The sequence below is a fragment of the Ceratotherium simum genome, chromosome 28 (genome assembly GCF_057802395.1).
Source record: "Ceratotherium simum simum isolate JZ-2026a chromosome 28, ASM5780239v1, whole genome shotgun sequence".
NCBI classification, from domain to species: Eukaryota; Metazoa; Chordata; class Mammalia; order Perissodactyla; family Rhinocerotidae; genus Ceratotherium; species Ceratotherium simum.
The window spans coordinates 18689801-18706777 of NC_141927.1; the positions used below are offsets into that span (position 1 = coordinate 18689801).

General features: G+C 38.3%; 1 long non-coding RNA gene across 1 annotated transcript in view; it reads right to left on the reverse strand.

Moving 5' to 3' along the window:
* The window catches only part of LOC147913332 (uncharacterized), a 45319-nt gene extending 29380 nt beyond the window's left edge, over positions 1 to 15939 (reverse strand). The window contains exon 1 of the long non-coding RNA XR_015548873.1: positions 15782 to 15939. This is a non-coding gene — a long non-coding RNA (uncharacterized LOC147913332). The remainder of the gene's footprint in view (positions 1 to 15781) is intronic.
* Positions 15940 to 16977: the final 1038 nt, after the last annotated feature.

Below are 16977 nucleotides of genomic sequence, written 5' to 3' on the forward strand. Positions count from 1 at the left end.
GGTGAGGCCAGAGTCAGTTTTGGTGAGAGCAACATCCAGTCACACAAAACACCTACTTTGGAACTTTCAGAACAGAGACGAGAAAGGTTACCTGAGTAAAGGTCTATGTGTCTGTCCCACAGCTGACCCCAGGGCAGGAAGACAAGTGTTGGCAGCTTTGGTTATCTAATCAAAAATTTGTTTTGTTTTTGTTTTGTTTACTTATAATGGAGTCTCCTATTATCTCAGATATGCCTATAAACAAAATAATAAAAATCCAATTCTTCAAATATTTAGGACTACAGGCAAGACGATCTGATTGCCATCTAAAGCAGAGATAGTGCTATTTTATAGGCAAAGTAAAACACATAATTGTGTCAGTTAGAAAAACCCTGGGTTTTTGCTTTTTATTTATTTTTGCCATATTTTATTCTTGATTATAACCTATTCTTTTCTTCCTTTCCTTCCTCCCTCCTCCCTTCCTACCTCTCTTCCTTTCTTCTTTTGCCTTCTACCACTCTATCTTCATTTTCTCATCTTTCTCTTTCTTTTTATTTATGACTAGTCGTATATTTTTAAATCCTTATTCTCCAGTTACAATAGGTATGAGACATTCTGTAGCAGATCATCTCAGAGCAGTCCAGAGCCCCCATATACCCCGTGATAATCTCTCCACAAATGGATCTCAAAGTTTACTTCTCAGAGCTGGTCCATCAACTCGTCGTGGTTCCTACCAGTGGCCGCCTTCTGAAGTTCAGTGGCTCTTACATAAACTGCAGTCCTGCCCCTTGGATGCTCCTGGGCCCTTGATCTGGACTCATGCGTATGCCCTTAGGTTGTTGCTAAATTCTTTCCTATCTCTACTGTGTCTGAATCTTGATCTAGTTGCATTGTAGTGTTGACTCCTGTCTGTCAGCACTGTGTGAATTGTATAAGAAAACGCCAAGCTTTCTTTGTTTCATATTTGCTTGGTACATATTTTCCATCCTTTTATTTTCAGTTTTTCGGAGTATTTTTGTTTTCAGTTTGTCTCTTCCAGGCAACATATTTCTTCACCCAATGAGGGAGTCTTAGCAAGTTTATGAGTTCTAAATGGTGTAATTACTATGAAATTGATCTTATTTCTGCCATTTTAATTCACGTTTTCAATTTAAATGTAAATTGTAATCATTGTTAAAATAAGATTTATTTCTGCCATCTTGTATTTTTCATTTATTCTTCTCTCTTTGTACCTTCCCCCTCCTTTCAATAGAATTTTCTCTTTCTAGTTTAAAAGTTACGTATTCTATTTATTCTTTTGATTGTTGTCTTTTTTGTGTGTGTGTGAGGAAGATTAGCCCTGAGCTAACATCTGATGCCAATCCTCCTCTTTTTGCTGAGGAAGATTGGCCCTGAGCTAACGTCTGTGCCCATCTTCCTCTGCTTTATATGGGACACTGCCACAGCCTGGCTCTACAAGCAGTGCCTCGGTGTGCACCCGGGATCCAAACCGGCGAACCCCGGGCCACCACAGCGGAGCGTGCGCACTTAACTGCTTGCGCCACTGGGCCAGCACCCTGATTGTTGTCTTTATCTGAAGACTCATACTTCTTTGTTCTGTCCTCATTGATTTCTTAAATTTGTAAATATTCGTATCGTCCTCCTAACACAATAAAAACTGGGTCATTTCTAATATTTCTTTTTATGTTGCCTCTTACTATTCTGTTATGATTATCTAGAACTTTAGTTTTGGATGGCTGTCAATATACATTTACCTTTTTCCTGTCCTTGTTTTTATTTACCTAACATAAATACAAGTTTTACTAAGATATTTGTTCATCCTTACTCTCCATTTCTCTTTCAGCATCTCCTGTTCTTCAATAGGTGTTTTAAATAAGGGCCATTTTATGGCAAAAGTTCTGAAGTCTTTTATGTATGAGAATACTTTTATTAGTTCTTCATCATTATACTTCAACTTCTCTAGTTATAATATTTTAGGTTCACAGTTCTTTTTTTAAAAATACTTTAAAAATAAAATATTGTCTTTTTATATTCAATTTGCTGTTGAGACATCTACTGCTAATCTGATTTTTATATCTTTTTTTTTTTTTTTGTGAGGAAGATTAGCTGTGAGCTAACATCTGTTGCCAGCCCTCCTCTTTTTGCTGAGGAAGATTGCCCCTGGACTAACATTCGTGCCCATCTTCCTCTACTTTATATGGGACGCCGCCACAGCATGGCTTGACAAGCGGTGCATTGGTCCAAGCCGGGGATCCGAACCTTTGAACCTTGGGCTGCTGAAGGGGAGCATGTAAACTTAACCGCTACACCACAAGGCTGGCCTGGGCAGATGATCTTTTTTGCTAAAATTCTTGCAGTTTTCTTTTGCCTTTGAATTATTTATTCTCCTTATAATATCTGGGTGTGAATTTTTCCTTATCTCTCCATTTGACCCTCTGTAAGCTGTATTAATTTGAAGTTTTGCAACTTTCTTTAATTTTGAAAAATGTCTATTAATTCTTCACATATTTTCTCTTTTCATTTTTCTCTCATTTTGGGACTCATTCACAATTTATTTATTCTATTATCTATATCTTTTAGCTTTTCTTTTATGTTTTCTATCTCTTTATTTTTACATGCTCTCCTTCAGAGAGATTCTTTTTTTTTTTTTTTTTGAGAGGAAGATCAACCCTGAGCTAACATCCATGCTAATCCTCCTCTTTTTGCTGAGGAAGACCGGCTCTGAGCTAACATCTATTGCCAATCTTCCTCCTCTTTTTTTGCCCCAAAGCCCCAGTAGATAGTTGTGTGTCATAATTGCACATCCTTCTAGTTGCTGTATGTGGGACGCGGCCTCAGCATGGCTGGGGAAGCGGTGCGTCGGTGCGCGCCCGGGATCCAAACCCAGGCTGCCAGTAGCGGAGCACATTCACTTAACCACTAAGCCACAGGGCCGGCCCTAGAGAGATTCTTAATCTGATCTTTAGGCTCACTTATTTGCTCTTCAGCTGTACTCATTAAACTATATATCCCATCTATTGGGTTCTTTATATTAGCTATTGTATTTTCTTATCTAATATTTTCCCTGCATTCTATTTTATGGTTTCTTGTTTTGTTTCACATTGTTAATATCTTCACTTATCATCTTAACTATATTTATTATTCTTTGTTTAAAATTCTTGGTCAACCTGCTCTAATAATTCTGATTTACAAGAAATATATTGTCTATGTCTTTGTATTTCTTTTTTTTTGGCTTATAAACTCACATACAGTCAGTCCTCCATATCCTCGGTTCTATATCCAGATTCAACCAATTGTGGATCAAGAGGCCCAGGATGTAGGGGTAAGTGTAATCAGAATATGTTCAAACTATTATATTCTTAGACTCCTCTTGATTTTAATATTCAGCGAAATAATTTTGGTCTGGAAATTGGACCACTAGAGCAAGTTCCATAGGTACGTAAGGAATCCAAATCATGGAACTCTTCTTGGCTTCCAGCATCTATTTTCGGTAAGTGTTAACAAGTATCTTATTAGATGGCTCTTATTGAAAGCAGCTGCAGAAATTAAAGCATACAGAAGCATGAGGTAAGTTCCAGATCACACCATCTTTCAAATAAGAACTAAGAATTTATTGTCTTTGTCCAGAAATCTTAATTTAAGATCAAATAATAGTCAATATCTTTCTTCTTTTTTCCTAAGCAACAAGATAAATAATCCATAAAATAACTTTTGGTTTTGAAACTTCCCTGGTCACTATTTATGTCCCCTGTCTTCTCTTTCACTACTTATGCCCTCTAACTATATCCTCCTGCCAGAATTCCCCAAGCAGCCAATACTTTTCTTCACTTCCAAGTCTTTGCATACTTTCCCCCAGTATGGAACACTCCTCTCTTCTCAACATTATTTCCTTTCTCTGCTAGTCCTCTGCTTTTGCTGAAGAAACCTTTTGGTTCTTTTTTATGTGACCTCCTCCGGCAAGCCTGCCCTCACTCATCTTTCCTGGCTGAGTTTCACAGTCAAGTCTCCCTGCGTGTTACCATCATACTCTGTGCTTTAGATTTCTTAAGTAATTGTTATTTGATTTTTCTTCCACTATATTGTAAGGTCTTTGTAGTCAGGGATTGTGTGTCTTGTACACTTTTACACACAGCATTAGCCCCAAATAGTTATTAGGTATTTATGGAAAGATAGTAACCATTCTTTGGGTTTGACTGGGTGTCTGCTCTAAAATGTAGTTGAGTTTAATGACCAAGAGATTGGGCTCCAGTGTCAAATCTGGGTTCAAATTGTTTCTCCATTACTTACTGGTTGAATAACTCTACAGTTATATTATTTAACCTTAGTCAACTTTATGAGTTTACATGTTCTCAAAAGTAAAATGAGGCTAAATGTAGTTAATATAACCAAACTGTAAGGATTAAAAAAATAATTCATGTAAAGTGCTTAGCATTTTTGTCTATTACATAGTAAGTTATCAACAAAGGTTAGCTATTATCATTTGATCAGCTCAGGTTCTTTTCATGGTAAAAAAATGAATCTTTGGTGTTCTCAAAACCCTCTTCCTATGTTTTCAGTAACTTGTCTGTGTCTTCATGTGACTCTAGACAACTTTTGTAAGAGGAGAAAATTATCTGATAAAGAGATTTGCATAAAGGCATGAGTAAGAATGACTTAATGAATTGTCTTTAATAGCATAGTCAGTGCTAATCTCTCTAATACTGGAATTTCAGGCATCAGTATCAAATAAGCTACTGGAAGTAATTTTGAGCAAGATAGTCTATTGGGACCCTTGCTAGAAATCTTACTACATAGGAGATCTACTTATTCATTTATTCATTCAGTTGAAAGCATGTACTGAATTCTTGCTGTGTCAAATATCCTACCGGGTGTGTAGGAATATAAAGATTTATATTACTTACTCTTACCCCCAAACATGCTCATAATCTAGTAGAACAGGCAATAATATCTTGTATTTTTATTGTTTTAACGTATATTATCTCATTTACTTATAACAGCTGTTTGTGATGAGGTTGCAATTTTCATTCCCAATGTGCAGATTTGTAGAAGTTATTGGGCTTACCTAAGGTCACACGGTTAGCAAGAGGTGGAATCTGGACTCAGATGCAGTTCTCCTGAATATAAATTCTTGTTTTTCTCTCTATATATACCACGATGCCTCTACAACCAGAATCTAAATAAACTATAATAAGTATCATAAGTACCAAAGTAGTAACGATATTTACATGAGGGCAAAATTAATTTTTGCAACTAATTAGTAATGGTTCCATAAATGAGGGGCATTTTTCAGCATATGGGCACTTGAGGGATGGATTGGGTACTGGTTGGTGAAGATGGTGGAGAGGACATTCCAGACTGAAGTAAAGGCAGGGACTAGTCAGCAGAGGTGGGAAAGAGCGGATCATATTTGGAAAGGCCAAAAGTCCTGGCTGACTGAAATATGGGATATATGAAAGAAGTGATTTTGATAATATTTAAAAGATAGATAGGAGCCAGATTATGGAAAATTGAAAGTTTGCACTTTTCTCCATAAACCGATAGTTCTCAGCCCTGGCTGAGTCTCAGAATCAATTTCACAGCTTTTTTCAAACACTCATGCCCTGGCAACACTCCCAGAGATTCTATTCATTAGCTGTTAGGGGCATGGACATCTGCATATTTTAAAACTCCTCTGTTGATTCAGCTCTGTAGGCACAGTGGAGAGTCAATGTCATGGTGATTGAACTGTGGTCCACTCAGTGCGCAGTCTGTGGACTGTGCTAGTCTTCAAACTATTAGCAGCCACGATGAGAAATTGAGAGGGAGAGTGTAAACACTATAGAGTAATTTGATGGAGTAATTTTATGTCTGTTAAAGCACATAACTTAAAAAGTGGCGCTCTATTTTGTATGCCTTTTTTATTTTTGTATAATTCATTTTATCGTATTTACAAAAGTATTGCTCCTCGTGAATTGGAAATTGAAAACCAAACTGGGCCTTCAATGCAGATAATTTAAGAAGTACTGCTCTAAGCCACAGTGGCTCTTGTGAATATGAAACAATGTTATGAATGTGGTACTGTTTTCACATTAATAAGGCTCTGGCACATTGGAGAAATGAGAGTGAGGCCCAGTCAGAAGTCCATATATTATGATGTGCTAGGATTCAGCTATGATGATGTAATGGAAAGAAAGGGGAAAGCAATCAGAAAAACATACAAAGAAGAAAAATTAAAGTTTGTCAATAGATAGAATTTGGAATAAAAGAAAGGATTAAATCTAAAATGTTTCTGATACTTTATGCCTGAGAGACTGAGCAAAAGCCAGTGATATTATTAAGAGACATGTAGATATCAGCAGAGAATTTGGGGAAAGGAGTGGGGTGGGAGTGGGGATGGAGACTCTGCTTTTAGCTTTAGGCATGTTGAGTTTAAAATGTTTGAAATAAATCAAAAGGAAATGTCCCCAAGGCAATTGAAAATATGAGACTGGAACTTGTTAGAGAGATGGAAGACGGGGATAATAATCAGGGGTGGTATTCAAAATATTTAACAACCAGTGGAGCACTGCGCTGACAAGCCTGAATGCACAGGGGCCATAAACACGTGGTACAGCCAGGCCAGTGCCCACAGCTGACTATCTGGCCTGGATGCAGGTCTGATGGCCATAGGTGGCGGGGGTGGGGGGGGGGGTGCGGATTTGGGGTCTCTGAGGGAGAGATGACAGAGAGAAAAAGAGCTTGAGGAAAAACTCTTCAGAACCATCCATACCTTGCAGATTTGGAGCAAAGATGAGAAAGGCAGATATGGAAAAGATAAGAATGTGATATGGAATTGATTTTCTCTTAAAGTCAGGAAAAGGAGAAATTTTAAGAGGAAGGAAAAAAAGATGATAAATATTGCTGAATTCTGCAGAGAAACTGAGAAGAATGAGAAGAAAGGTAAAACATTCGGATTTGGTGAACAGGAATAAATAGGAAAACTTGAAGAAATCAGTTTTAGTATGATAGGAAAAATTTGAGATATAGAGTGATAAATAGCAATATTTGGTAAGAAAGTAGAGCCAGAAAATAGAGATTTTTAAAAATAAATGTTACCAGAAGAATGAAGGAAAAAGACAGGATTATAGTTTAAGAGAAAAGGAGAGAGGAAGGAGAAAGAGGCAATATTTGAACAGTGAATGAATGAGAATTTTCCAGAATAATGAAAGATATCAATTCATAGGTACTAGAATCCCAAGAAATCCCAAACAAGATAAGGAATCTCTACCTCAATGCATTTTATTGAAACTGTAGAACATCAAATATGTGGAAATCTTAAAAGCAGCCGAGATAAAAGACAGACCCATGTAAAGTGATGGATAAACTAAAAATAGATTTCTCAATAGAAACAATGGAAGCTGGAATATAGTGAATCATATTCTCAAAGTGCTAAGAGAAAACTCAGAAATCCATATCCAGCAAAAATGTTTCAATGGGAATGAAGGTAAAACGAAGACATTTTCAGCTAAACAGAACTGAGACAGCTTGCCATTAAAGAAAATTTTCCTGGTAGAAGAAGAATGATCTCAGTTAGAAAATTGTAGATACAGAAAGGAGTAAAAAACAACAGGAGTGGCAAATATGCATAAAATTTAAATAAACATTAATTATATAAAACTATAATTATGTCTTAAGGAGTTTAAAATATATAGAGAGAAATTATGGTAAGTGACAGCAGCATGTAAGTTGTGAAGGCGTAAAGGTGGTTGGAGTATTTTATGGTCCTTGAAAAAAGAGAGTGTGGAGAGGCCAGGACTTCTTCATGTTCTAGAACAGTCTATGTTACTGTAGACCATGGCTGAGTCAAGGGACAGGGAAAGCATGTAGGAAACTAATGCCTAAAAGAAGTGTCAATGTCACCTTGAAAGTGAACAGATGAACTGTTGTTATTAAAAGAAGAAACGAGTTATGAGGAAGAAGAATGTATTAGTCCTTCAGCATGGTCAAAGGGGGTTACATACATTGTCTTAACTTGCGTTATTTAATTCTCACTACTATTAAGCATTTATTATTGTCTCCATTTTAACAGTGAGGAAACTGTGTGGGTCAGCTAACCTGTCTTGAATCACACTAAGCTGCAAAGTAGGAGTTGGTGCCCCATCGCACCATCGCCCCCCTCTAGAAGGAGGCACTGTTGGGGATGGGGGAAGAAGATCCTCATTTGCCATCCTATGGATGTCAGGAGGCTCAAGTTTCCAGGTGTGGCTGCCCCTGTTTCTGCTGGGTCCCAGGGGAGGTAAAGGCAAATGTGTGAGGACAGAACACTTCTGAGACTTTGATAAGTTATGAGAAAGCCCCATTGATCATATTGATGAATTGTCTTTCCTCCCAGACAAAATTCACTTCTGTCAACTGCTCTTTTATAGACTGCATGGCCAAGCTGTGTCTCTCTCATTTGATTTGACAAGTGTCTGTAATATTACTTGCTCACTTCCTTTGTCATTTTCTCTTGGAAACTAAGTATCTTTGGTTTTTAATCTTACAGTTACTGCTTCATATTCATCCTCTTTTTTTTTCCTCTTCTCTTTTTTCTTTCCTCAAGCAGATAAGCTTTTGCTGCTGTTTGTAAGAACTGATACTTAACCATAAGTCTAGGGTATTACTTTACAGCATCTGCAAGTTCACAAGAATCTACTAGAAATATGCCAGCAATTAAATGACACTTTACTTCTTGGCTCAAGTAGGGGCTCCTGTTGCCCAAGCTCAACCTAGCAGACAGAGGCAGGAATTTTAAATTACCACTGCCAGTCTCTCTCTCTGATGGATGCAACTCAGTCAATATACCAAAAATGTGATCGTCCAAATTAAAATCCGTTTCTTATTATAATAGCCACCCGTCAATGACTGTGCCACATTGTTCTTTCATAAGGAAGAGGGAAGGTAAAAATTATATGTTCATTAAAGAGGTAAGACATGGAATATAGCTACAAAAATATTTCCAGAGTGTAAGTTTTAGAAAATGTGGTTAATTACCAGTGTTTTAATTACCCTGAGGTTGGACCTTTAAACCAAAACTCATAATCTAATTAAGGAAGTCCATCATATAGACAGAGCATAAAGTAACATGCAATTAACATTTCCTAAAAATGAAACCGATACAAGAACATTTTGATTTACACTAATTATACTGCTAATCCTGTACCTAATGCAGCAATGGCTTTTGCATTTAAAAAAAAAAAAAAAGTTCTTTAAAGGTCTCCCTCCAAATTGTAATAGGCTTATATTTCTCCCTCTGTAGTTGCTTGTAATGTACATAAAAGTGAGAATTACAAAGAATTCTCAATCCATGGATATTATAAAATATAGATGACAGAAACCTGGCCCTGAGTGCTCCCATAAGAACAGTTTGCAGCAATCATACTACAGAGTTTTAAGGATAGCCCTTTTGATCAATCTGATTCGTTCAACTCCATGTACTTGAAAGGGCCAAGGGCCAATGTTCCTGAATTCCCAAATATAGGCTGGCTCTTGGCACCAGATATTTCACCTATTACAACACCATGAGCATACTAAACTTTCAGGAAGCATTTGTTTCTAAGCAAGGTGGTGCATCCTACAAGAGTACATGTGTGGTATATAACCGATCATTCTGAAATTCAATGAATTGCATGTGACTCCTGGTGTTTAAAGGTTCTGAAAGCAAAGCATGATTTTCCAAAATCTGAGATTCAAAATGACTAAGGTGGAAAGGAACTTGAGGGATCCCCTAATCTGATCATTTTGATTTTACAGATGAGATTCTAATGCCCAGAGAGGTAAAGAGTTTTGCCCATTCCTACATCAAATCCTATGCAAAGGGGGAACCAAACCAGCGCTATTGACTCCTAGACCTTTGGAGTCAGAAAGATCTGGTTTTAAATCTGACTTTTGCATTTAACATGTGAACGTGAGCAAGTTACTTCCCTAACCCTTGATTTCCTCAACTTTAAAACGGAAACGGAAAGGCAGATCCATCAGGATATGAAAACCAAATGAAATAAAGCCTAGGAAACCTTTGATGTTCCTAGTGTTCTAAGCTGCAGCACCCAAGGTGATCTTTTTTATTCTAATGTCATACTCTAAGATCATCACTAAAAAGCAAAATGTGAAAAAAAAGTGTGTCAGATAATTGATCGAAATGCAAAACTAGAGGAGAACTTTCAGATATTCAAAATTGTAAAATTGACGTCTTATCTAAACTATTCAAGTTGACGTTTTGTATAAGCTGTATGACTGGTGCTTCAAACCGCACTTCACTTTTTTAGTGAAATAAGAGGAAAAGTTATATTCCCAAATACAAATTTACTATCAATTCATAAGGTGAGAATAGGATAAATAGATTCTTTGGACATTAGCCAAGGACTGTGCTAAATAAGTAGGGAAAAGAAGGTTGGGTGCTAAGTTAGACAGAAAACAAAATTACCATGATTTTTTAGCTAATAATTATCCTACATCTATCCAACACCTTAAGAAATATATGCATAAAACATTTTAACGTCATAAATCAAATAGATATGCTGTGTATCACATAGCCAGAAAAAAGACTGTAGAGAAGATAATAGAAACAGAAATTTAACAATAGGACTCAGTATCTAATTGATTCATTAATTTATTAATTTTTAAAATGTATTTATTGAGTCCCTTAATTGTGCATATTTGGGGAATATAAAAACGAATAAAAGACCATCCCAGCCATTGAAGAATGAATGATTCTAGAATGATAAAGAATAACCTTATAGCACTGAGATATTTTCCTGGTGAGTCTTATCCGCTATAGAGTCCTGCTGTCAATATTGCAACACCACTGTCAAAAGTCATACAAAATTAGAAAATATTTGAAAAAGAAAAAAAAATCCATATTCCCAGCACCCAAACTCCAACAAATACCATTTCTATAGTAAGCATAGGAGTTTTCAGATGCCTTGAGTTTCACAATAAATTAGATATACATAATTTTTTTTTGCTGAGGAAGACTCGCCCTGAGCTAACATCTGTGCCAATCTTCCTCTATTTTGTATGTGGGTTACCACCACAGCATAGCCACTGATGAGCGGTGTAGGTCCATTCCTGGGACCCGAACCTAGGCTATTGAAGCAGTGCATGTTGAACTTAACCACTAGGCCACTGGACCAGTCCCACAATAAATTATATTTAAAAAAAAATTTAAACTTGTAAAAATTTCTTCTGTAAGAAGAAAAAATATTGGGGCCAGCCCGGTGGTGCAATCGGTTAAGTGCATGCACTCTGCTGCGGCAGCCCGTGGTTCACCGGTTTGGATCCCGGGTGCGCACCAATGCACCGCTTGTCAAGCCACACTGTGGTGGCGTCCCATATAAAATGGAGGAAGACAGGCATGGATGTTAGCCCAGGGCCAGTCTTCCTCAGCAAAAAAAAAAAAAAAAAAAGAGGAGGATTGGCAGATTGGCAGATGTTAGCTCAGGGCTGATCTTCCTCATAAAAATAAAAGAAAAAAGAAAAAAATATATTATTTAAAGGAGTCTCAATATTTTAAGACACATATTTTACATAATTGACCTCATAGAGTATATGCAATTTTGTGACATTTGTTATATACCAAATGTTCTATCCTAAACTTGTCCCTAAGTGGTAACATTGTTTTTTTTTTTTAATGTCCACACTGTATTCAACTTAAGTAATAATTTACTTAACCACTATCCTATTGTTGAGTATTTAGAATGCTCTGCTTTGTGATCATAATAAACTATGTGATTTGTACAGAGTTCTAAAATGGGACTGTTTTAGACTCAATTTCACTGACGTCCCAAACTAATAAATATCATATCCCCAAATGAAGTTCATGAAAAAGTCAAGGACTTATAAGCAAAAGGTCCAAAGGGTTTGGGGGATTAGGGGGAGAGAGATGGATTTGTAGAAAGAGCAGTCATGAGCTATGACATCTCCACACACCCCATGGAGGATGTGGACAAGGGTAAGGGTGTTTCTCCTTACCTGGAGCCATGAAAAGGGATCAAAGAGCTTGCTATGAGGTTCCAGCAGTCTGGTGCGGCTCAGACATGAAAACTCTAAAATACAAGAGACTATGGACTGGCAAGGAGAGGTTACTACACTGTTGGGCAAAGGATATGTGAGGATTATTTCAAGTACTCTCTAGAGAATGCCAAAAAGAGAAAGACTGCCAGATGCCTTGGAGGTTTGCAAAATTACCAGCAGCCTGTCATTCAAGATGCTTCACCATTATCAAGAGAACTGTAAGTAAGAGACCCCCAGAAATAAGAGGGTCTTGGGTTAGTTTAAATATCTGATAAGCCCAAGGAGGGCCTACGCCTTCTCATAACAATATCAGCCAACTAAGACCTTTTGTGCCCCTTATTAGGTGAAAGGCAGTGGGTGAAGGGTAGAAGAGGAAAGCTAAATGTACAAAGGAGGAAAAGAGAAGAAATTTACCATGCCTCTTCCCTCCCGTCACAGGACTAAGACAGAGAAGACAAAAAATAATTTTGAATAAGTATGGAGTTGTAATTACTAATTTCTAAAATGAAATGTTAGAAAATTATAAAATGTAATTTAGAAATTATTTTTATTTGTTTCTGTAAAGTTGGTGGGACCTTTCATTATCTTAGAATGACTAGGAGGATCGTGAGACCTGAGCTGACGGTCATCCAAGAAGATGGGAAGAACTAGTCCCACAAAACGGTTTCAACAAGTGAGTAGACGTTAGGTTGATATCTGATTACGTCCCATGAGTCTCACCTCTCCAGTGCAGAAGTAAGACTATACTAAAGACTATTTTGCAATTAGATTTTGCATTCTTTTAGTACGTCTCGTTTTGATAAATTTTCACCATGAGATTGCTGAGGATTTCAAGTAGGTTTCATAATTTACTTTACCAAGCCTTGTTTATGAAGACTCTGGGCTTTTTCTTCATTTTTTTAATCATGACCAACGATATTGAAAAGAATATAATTTTGTGTAATAGATTTTTCATCCTTTTGAATTATTCACTTAAAATAAATACCCTTAAGTGGGGTTTATAGGCCAACGGGTGTGCATTATTTTTGCTCTTGATATGAATTACCAAATTGCTCTCTAAAGAGATTGCACCACCATCCTTACTATCAGTGGTGTATGAGCATTTCTGCTTTACTAGAATTAGATATTACTAGTTTAAATGCAAAATTAATGAAATAATACTTATCTTTTAAATTTGAATCTCTTTAATTACTACAAAATATTTTCCCATGTATTTACCATTTATAATTTCTCTTCAGTGGATTGGTTTACATTTTTGCCAAGTCATCCCAATGGCATCTTCTGATTATAAGATGCTCATATGTCACACCAGTCACTCCAGTTACATTTATACTGGCAGGAAGGAAAGAAGTATTCTAGGGAGTAAGAGAATCATCAATATTTGTAGGAATGCCACGTCTCAGGTTCCCTATTCCTCAGGGCCTTAGCACTTAATGCTTAGTGAAAGATAATGGAATTCTTAGGAAGACTGTCTTTTGGGAAAAGAAATAATTTCCTTTCTTTTGTAAAATATGTAGTATTTATGGATATAATTTAGATCAAAGATGGAAAAAAAAAGCAGGCGCATTTTCCATCTTTCCTGTAAAGTGCTTCTGAAAATTTTAGCAATCTTAGTATTACTGGCTTCTTTTCACAGAGAGTCTAAGTAGGACATTGAATAGCTTCTTACCTAAAGTAAAGTAAAATTTTACTGTGAAAGAGCACTAATTAGAACAAGAGAATTCTTCTGTAGTTATTAGAAATTCTGCTTTCTTAAGGATAATTTTAGTTTTTATTATTAAACATAACTGCATTTTTCTAAAAGTAAAGATATGTTTTGCATCTAAATGAGAGGCTACATTAAAATATTGGGGATACTTTCAAATACTGAAACTGCAAATATTAAAAGCATGCTAGTCAGACTCTCACAGAAAAATGCAAAAATTGCAGAAAGGATGGATAAGGTTAGCCACAAAAATTGTTAGAAAGATACTTCAGAACAATACCAAAACAGCATAGATATTTAGTTGTAGAAATGATAAAACGGGAAACATACTATCAAAATCAGTGATATTTACCAAACATTTGAATCTTAGATAATAATATATTTCTACCCAAATGAACCCTACAATTACATCTATATGACAGCTGCCAAATTGGCCTGGAAGGAAATTTGGCTGATGTGATTTACAACAGTTCATCCACTTAGTTTAAGCAAATAGCAAGGACCAGAAATACCAGACTCAGGACATATCTCATATGCAAAGAGAAATTCAGAATAATCAATATTTTCTTCTGCTCAGACCTGCTCATGGTTCTGTAATGTGGGCTAGGATACAATCATGGAGGCTTTGACTTTAACTGGCATGGAGTTTTGGTTGTAAGATGCCAGTTCCCTTGGAGATGGTTTCTGCCACATTTCTCAGTGGCATCAGAGAAAGGTCAGAAAGAAGGGAAAATGTAGTTCCTCCCCTTGGTTTTCTTTAGTTCCAAAGAGCTTCCCCCTTTTCTCTAATATTTCTGGTGCTGATTCTGCACCTCTACCTAATCTTTTGAACCTCACTTCACATTCTAACCTTGCATAGTCATTAGGAGTTTTAGAGATAAGAATGACTCTAGAGAATTATTTGATAAAATCCACCCTCTTGAACCCTTGTGCACTGGTGGTAGGAATGTAAATTAGTGCAGCCACTATGGAAAACAGTATGGAGGTTCCTCAAAAAACTAAAAATAAAACTATCATGTGATCCAGCAATCCCACTTCTGGGTATATATTCGAAGGAAATGAAATCACTATCTCAAAAAAGTATCCGCACCCCTATGTTTATTGCAGCATTATTCACAATAGCCAAGACATGGAGACAACCCAAGTGTCCATCCACTGATGTATAGATAAAGAAAATGTGGTCTATATATATGTACATATATATATATATGTATTCCATGTATCATGGAATATATATGTACATATATATGTATCACGGAATATTATTCAGCCATAAAAAATAAATAAATCCTGCTATTTGTGGCAACATGGATGGACCCTGAGAATATTATGATATTATGATAAATGAAATAACTCAGACAGAGAAAGACAAATATTGCATGATCTCACTTATATGTGGAATCTAAAAACAAACAAAAGCTCATGGATACAGAGAACAGATTGGTGGTTGCCAGAGGCGGGCAGTGGGAGGTGGGGGAAATGGGTAAAAGTTGTCAAAAGGTATAAACTTCCAGTTATAAGATTAGTAAGTCCTGGGGATGTAATATACAACATAGTGACTATAGTTAACAATACTGGAGAGAGGAGTCAAGATGGCGGCGTAATCAGACTCGGAACTCACCTCCTCCTGTGGACACAGCCAATTTACAACTACTCGTGGAAAAATTACCCCTGAGACAGAACTGAAAACTGGATGAGAGGAACTCCCGCAACAACGGACAATCCTGACTGGGGTAGAAGAGGCAGAGACTCCCTTCTGGAGAGGAAAAACGCCGCCTTCACAAGCTGCCAGCTTCACGGCCGCTGGGAGCAGCTCACAGGTCTGCAGCCTCCCTGGAGGCGCGGGGCCCTGAGCCGGGGAGCGCCCCCGCTGTGGGCATATTGTGGACCCAGCATAATCAAGACCAGCGGCATAATATCTGACTGTGCCTGCTACTAAAACACTGGGGAGCACCCCCAGAAAACCCGGTTCACAAAGAAACTAAAACTGGCTCTTAAAGGGCCCGGGCGCAAACTCACCCGTTTCAGGAAGCATCCTAAAATCACCAGAAAGAAAGGTGCACAGTGCTTTGGTGACAAGAGACTCACCTAATAGGCCCTGAGTGCATCTCGGTGAGGGGTGAGACCTCTCCAGGGACTGGGACATTGGCGGCAGCCATTGTTGTGGCCTGGTGTGGGCGTGCTGACACAGACGCCATTGGAGTTCTCCCTGAGGCCTGCTAGCCCAGGGTCTGCCCCACCCGCTAGAGCACCGATTTAATCCAGCTCAGCCAGGGCAGGCAGCCCACCCTAGAGACTGGCCCCACCCAACAACAAGCCCTCAGGCAACTTGTGGGCCTGCATAGATTGGGGACTGGATTCTCTGCAGCCTGCGGAGCGGGCTTGAGTGGGGCAGGGTGAGCACAAGCAGCGGGTGGAGAGTGTGGGGTGGTGGCAGAGTGTGTGGGGCTCCCGCCATGGAGAGACTGGGTCCGCTTGGGGAGGTCGGGGCGCTCACACGGGGCAGGACTGTGTTGACTGTGTGTGTGGACCTGTGGGCGGCAGGGCTTCTCAGCCGCAGAAGACTTGTACTTCTCAAAGACCCACATAGGAGGTTTGCTCCACCTTCCAAAACCTGAAACAATTGGGTGCTCCTGTGCCTGAGGCCAGCCCCACCCAGTTGCAATCCTCAGAGAGCTGACAAGAGACCTAATAGGCTAGAGGCTTACAGCAATTGTAAGGCCCTGAGCCTAACAACCTGCCACGCTGGGGGCCTACTCACTTAAAAGAAATACTGCAACACAAATGTGGTATTAGAACTTGCAGCGAACTGTGCTGGAGATCCCCACACCTGATAAAGAGACTGAAGGGCCCACAACAACTACAAGCAGCTGAGCATTACAACAGCTGGCCAGGAGCATAACTCAGCCTCCCTGGACGCCTACAGGGAGAGCAAACTGGACACAGCAGAAGGATACACGTAGCCCACATAGGGGTCACCCTTGGAACATTGAGAACTGAGGGAAGCACACTGGAAGCATCCTAAGCCATCACTTACATAAGGTCACCTATCCAAGAGCAGGAGACGTAGCTGACCTACCTAATACATAGACACAAGCACAGGGAAAGAGGCAAAATGAAGAGGCAAAAGAATACACTCCAAGTAAGGGAACGGGACAAAACCCCAGAAAAGGAACTAAGTGAAACAGAAATGAGCAACCTACCTGACAGAGAGTTCAAACTAAGAGTGTTAAGTATGCTCACTGATCTGGGGAGAAGAATAGATGAACTCAGTGAGAATGTCA